This window comes from Nycticebus coucang, chromosome 2 (assembly GCF_027406575.1).
Source record: "Nycticebus coucang isolate mNycCou1 chromosome 2, mNycCou1.pri, whole genome shotgun sequence".
Taxonomy (NCBI): Eukaryota; Metazoa; Chordata; class Mammalia; order Primates; family Lorisidae; genus Nycticebus; species Nycticebus coucang.
This window is the reverse complement of record NC_069781.1, coordinates 171,611,124-171,617,123: the sequence shown is the minus strand read 5'-3', so window position 1 is coordinate 171,617,123 and position 6,000 is coordinate 171,611,124. Positions and strand designations below refer to the sequence as shown.

Here is a 6,000-nt window from a genome sequence, read left to right as displayed (position 1 = left end):
GAGCTGGGGTAGCTCTTTCAAACAGTGCAAGCTGCTCAGGAGCTTGGGGCTGGGGTTCCAGTGAGTCTTGTCATTAACTGGTGCACACTGGCAGTCAGAACAGACTCCTGGCTAGTCCCCTGCCTTTGAGGCTCCTTCCTACTCCTCACTCCCAGGCAGGCGGGAGCCACGTGGCCCTACCCCGCCCTTGCTGGCTCCAGTCCCACTTGGAGCTTCAGTGGCCTGTTTTCCCTGCTCTTCTCATTAGAGGGGAAGCCTGGACTGTGAGCTGGGGACAGCCGCAGCCTCTCCCTCCTGGCACCCACTGCCTGCAGCCCCTGGGCACACACTCCAAGCCCTGGAGCTCCTTAAAGTCACCAGCAACCTCTAGAAGACTGTTCTGGCTCGAGAACAGGTAAGAACGCTGTGGGTTTTCTCTCACATGGCTCACTTTCCTCTGCCTCTGGTGGCTGGGCTTCCTCACATTGATATTGCTGCTGCTTCACTGATCACAGCAAGAGAGACTTGAGCTAGACTTGACATAGAGAGTCCCAGCCAGGAAGCTCTGAAGTATGTATGCTTCAGGTAAATGCTGTGACTTGTCCAGTCTGGGTTCTGTTTTTTAACCTTTGCCTTCATCAGTCTTGCAAAAAAAAGCATGTTCATATAACCATAACCATAAACCATCAACCACATAACCACAAATCAAATCACTTCTCTCTGGGTGCCCTTCTGAGTTTCATCAGTTGATAAACCCAATTCTCCAATGGTTGTCCTGCATTACAGAGATTCCACCACTGTCTACTGCTGGAGTTTTTTTTTTTTTTTTTTTTGATGACACTTTGTCATCCTTAGGTAGAGCGCCACGGTATTATAACTCATGGCAACCTCAAACTCCTAGGCTCAGGCAACCCTCTTGCCTCAGCCTCTCGAGTAGCTGGGACTATAAGTGCCCACCACAATGCCTGCTATTTTTTAGAGACGAGGTCTAGCTCTTGCTCAGGCTGGTCTTGAACTCATGAGCTCAAGCGATCTTCCTGCCTTAGCCTCTCAGAGTACTAGGATTACAGGCGTGAACCACAGTGCCTGGCCCTTACTGCTGGAGTTCTTTAGACCTTAATGTACCATGTGCATGAAATATTGCTTGCATGAATCATCTTATCAAAATTAATTGATTTAAAGTTTTTTAAAGGAAAGGGGGAAAAATCAATGATATAGGTAAGGGTTCCTCATTTGGACAATATTTCTAAAATTAACATAAATCATTCTGTTTTTGTACTTTGCTTTTATGTATTTATTTATCTATTTTAGAGGCAGGGTCTCCCTCGGTTGCCCAGGCTATAGTGCAGTGGGGTCATCAATGCTCACTGCAGTCTCCACCTCCTGGGGGCAAGCAATCCTCCTGCCTCAGCTTCCCAAAATTCTGGGATTATAGGTGTAAGCCACTATACCTGGCCTTTATTATTATTTTTTATTATTATTTTTTTTTTTGTAGAGACAGAGTCTCACTTTATGGCCCTCGGTAGAGTGCCGTGGCCTCACACAGCTCACAGCAACCTCCAGCTCCTGGGCTTAAGCGATTCTCTTGCCTCAGCCTCCCGAGTAGCTGGGACTACAGGCGCCCGCCACAACGCCCGGCTATTTTTTGGTTGCAGTTTGGCCGGGGCCAGGTTTGAACCCGTCACCCTCCGTATATGGGGCCGGTGCCTTACCAACTGAGCCACAGGCGCCGCCCAACTTGGCCTTTATTTTAAATGCAGAGAAACCAGCTGATTAGATGTCATTTTAAGGTCCACATGTTAACAAATCCATGCCAGGATATGCAGTCTTTATTCTTTGACTGTTGTGGGATTGTCTTCAGGTGTTTTACAATTAATAATTCTGCTTTTGGGGCGGTGCCTGTGGCTCAGTGAGTAGGGTGCCGGCCCCATATACCAAGAGTGGTAGATTTGAACCCAGCCCCGGCCAAACTGCAATTAAAAAAAAAAATAGCTGGGTATTGTGGCGGACACCTGTAGGCCCAGCTAGTTGGGAGGCTGAGGCAAGAGAATCGCCTAAGCCCAAGAATTGGAGGTTGCTGTGAGCTGTGATGCTACAGCACTCTACTAAGGGTGACAAAGTGAGACTCTGTCTTTTTAAAAAAAAAAAAGAAAGAAAGAAGAGAAAATAATTCTGCTTTTATGGACAACTCTGTGGAAATAACGTATTTTCTTATTTTAAAAATATTTCCCCCCCCTCCTTGGATTTTACTCTCATATATATATATATTTTTTCTATATATATGTATAGAACATTTTTGTAGCTCAGCTCATGTTACACATGGGTTCAGCTCACTTATAAAAATTAGAAGACTGGCCAGACATGGTGGCTCACATTTCTAATCCTAGCACTCTGGCAGGCTGAGATGGGCAGATTGCTTGAGCTCTGGAGTTCAAGACCTGACTAAACAAGAGCAAGACCCTGTCTCTACTAAAAATAGAAAAACTAGCTGGGCATTGTGGTGGGCAATGTAGTCCCAGATACTCAGGAGGCTGAGGCAGGTGGATGGCTTGAGCCCAAGAGTTTGAGGTGGCTGTGAGCTATGATCCCATGGCACTCTACCGAAGGCTACCGAGTGAGACTCTGTCTCAAAAAAAAAAAGAAAAATTGGAAGACTAATTTACTGATTTCCAGGAGAGTGGTGTCAGGATAGGATGGGCAAGGGACATGGGATGTCTGGGAATTTTCAGGAAAGGGGATGAGGGCAGTCTCACATGCGCAGTGGTTAGCAGCTGGACCTCTGAAGGCAGACTACCTGGGTTTGTATACTGTAGCTGCCTGATCTTGACCTCTCACCACGTAACTTCATTGTGCCTCAGTTAGTTTATGTATAAAATAGAGATGTTGGGAGACAGAGACCTAGTACAAGGTCTGGTGCTTAATAAGCACCACCCCCTGGAGGGCTTGTCCATGCCAGGGGCTTTCCCTGGGCAGACTTGAAAAGGTAAAGTGTGTCTTCTTGACCCTCTCACCTCTTCTTTCTTAGTCCCCTTGTGACTGGGGTGGATGGCTTCATCGCTTGTCAAGGCCCCATCTATCTTGAGGCTGGAGGGCTGGGCATCTGGCTCAGGCCTCCCCCTGTGGTCACTCTGGGTGACCACCCTGACCATCTCAACCACCTGCTTCAAAATGCATGTTTAAGGGACCCCTGACCAGAGTGGAGAATTCCCAGGAAGTCTGTGCGTGTGCCTGCTATTTCCCACCCTGTTGCTGCTGAGCTAGGTTACTGGGAGGCCAAGTGGTATGTGGGCTCAGGGCCTGGAGTTGGTCTGGCTGGATTCTGTCCTGGCCCCACCATTTCCACCTGTGGGCAGTCACTGGACTTCTCTGAGCCTCAGTTTCCTTGTGTGTAAAATGGAAATGCGAACACTTGTACCATAGAATTATATGTGGCATCTGGCACTTAGGGACTCTTTACTATGAAATGTTAAGGTTATGCTCCAGAGCCACCGGGAAGTTACCAGAATTAGTCATAGAAGACAGGCAGAAAATTTGTGGGTTCATCTTCTCAGTCAACAAGCATTTACTGGGTTGACTGGCCATGGCACTGGAGATCAGGGTCAGAGATGCATCAGACAGCCTCCCTGACCTTGATCAAGGCCTGCGCTGTGGAAGCAGAAGGAACAAAGAACGGGTTGGCCTGAACATGCAGGAAATAGTTCCATACTTAAAAATGAAGAGCATTCATTTAGGCAGAAATTGGAAAGTGGCAGCCCTGGCAAGTTGGAAACCAAGTCAAGTGTGGGGAAGGGCGAGTTCGGGAGGGCTATGGGGCAGGGGTAAGGCAAGGGAAAGGGAAGCTGAATGGGAACCCAGCTGTGGAGAAATTTGAAGGTCAGGTGAGAATTTGGACTTGATCTCAGCCATGTGGGGATTTAGCAGGTTGTGAGATGCCTGTTCTGGCAGCTTTGAGAGGTAGGGGACAGAAGTGACAGCCTGGTATGCATCCAGCCTTCCATCCCATCTCAGGGGCTCTGACTGTGCCCCAAATAAACAGCTGCACAGAGTGGGATTTGGGAGTTGGGGCCCTGGGGTCCTGTCCTTGTCCCACCAGCAGAACATGGGGATCTGTTCTGCTTCACATCAGACTTCTTACACTTCTTTCCTTCTGGGGGTCTGTAGAATGTCTCTAGAGGTCATAGCCTTCCCCACCATCCCCCACCCCTGGGAAAAAACTGCCCTGTGGCCTTCCCTGACCCAGCTTTGGGAGGAAGAGACATCTTGTCTATCTGGTCCTTTGACCCCAAGAGAAACTCCACGGAAGTCTGAGAACTGTAGACTCCAGGCCCGGGGCTATCCCAGGGGGGTTCCTGGCTCTGGCTATCACAGTTGTGCATGCTTGCATGTGAAGGGCTTGTCCCCCAAGTGGAAGGGGTTTCCCTGGGGAACTGGGCTACAGTCATCTAGGGAAACTACCTCAGGAACTTCCCAGGCCCTGCCTTGGGAGCTCCAGCCCTGCGTTCCCCCAGGCCCGGAGCACCAGCTGGGCTTCCCCCTTGGGGCCCTGACCAGATGGGTGGGACTTGCATGCAGTGGGACTTGGCTAAAGTTAGGAAGGTTCAGGTCAAGGCCATGAGTTTGAAAGGCTGAAGACGTGACTTCCTGGCAGGTATCTGGAAAAGTCAGGACCCTGCTCTGATTCTGTCTGGGGCTCCTGTGGCCTGTCACAGCATGAGAAAGCCCCACACTCCGGCTAGGAATCTACCAAGTCCCGGTCTTCTTCTGGTCTTGTCCCCCACCTTGTCTTATTCATGTCTCCTCTCTCCAGCCCTTCTCTCTTTCCCAAGAGCCAGCACCCTGCTTCCCTGTCTTCTTTCTTTCTCACGACATTAAAATCTCTTGCAAGCATTTTTGTAGCCATCTTCATGACTTTTAAGTGTGTGATGTAATGGTGTTAAGTATATCCACAGTTTTGTTCGATAGATCTCCAGAACTTCTTCATCTTGCGGAAAGGAAACTCTGTTCCCATTAAACAGCTCCCCTCCCTCCCTGCTGGCAGCCCTTTCTGCTATCTGTGAGTTCAACTATTCTAAGGACCTCATATAAATGGAACCATACAGTATTTTTATGGCTGGCTTATTTCTCTTAGCCATAATGTCCTCGAGGTTCATCCTGGCTGTAGCATGTGACAGAAGTTCCTTCTTTTTCTAGGCTGAATGATGCCCCATTGTGTACATACCATATTTTGTTTATCGATTCATCCATCAGTGGACACTTGGGTTGCTTTCACCTCATAGGCATCATGAATGCTATTTCTATGAACACAGGTGTACAAATATCCCTTCAAGCCCCTGCTTTCAGTTCTTTTGGGTATATATCCAGAAGTAGAATTGCTGGATCATAGAGTAATTCTACTTTTTTTTTTTTTTATTGTTGGGGATTCATTGAGGGTACAATAAGCCAGGTTACACTGATTGCAATTGTTAGGTAAAGTCCCTCTTGCAATCATGTCTTGGAGTAATTCTACTTTTAATTTTTGGAGGAACTGCCGTACTGCTTTCCACAGAGGCTGCACCATCTTATATTCCCACTGGCAGTGCACGAGAGTTCCAGTTTCTCCATGTTCTTGCCAACGCTTGTTATTTTCTGGTGGTGGTTGTTATTTTCAGGTGTGGGGTGCTATCTTCTTGTGGTCCTGATTTACATTTCCCTAACGACTATGGCTCTTTTCCCAACCTTGTTGTCCATTTGTATGTCGTCTTGGGAGAAATGTCTATCTAAGTTTTTTGCCTATTTTTCAATTGAGCTATTTATTTTCCTTGTTATTGAGTTGTAGAGTTCTTTATATATTTTGGATTTTCACCCTTGGTCAAATGCATGTTTTGAAAATGTTTTCTCCCTTTTATATACTGCTGTTTCACTCTGATTGTGTTCTTAATGCACAAAGTTTTACATTTGTTCTTTTTTTGAGACAGAGTCTCACTTTGTTGCCCTCAGTAGAGTGCGTGGCATCATAGCTCACAGCAACCTCAAACTCTTGGG

At 47.5% G+C, this 6,000-nt stretch overlaps 1 protein-coding gene across 1 annotated transcript in view; it reads left to right on the top strand.

Moving 5' to 3' along the window:
- The first annotated feature begins 236 nt into the window (after positions 1-236).
- The window catches only part of IL34 (interleukin 34), a 69,492-nt gene continuing 63,728 nt past the window's right edge, over positions 237-6,000 (top strand). Inside the window, exon 1 of the mRNA XM_053607105.1 lies at positions 237-394. The gene's annotated coding sequence lies outside the window, so the exon portion shown is untranslated. The remainder of the gene's footprint in view (positions 395-6,000) is intronic.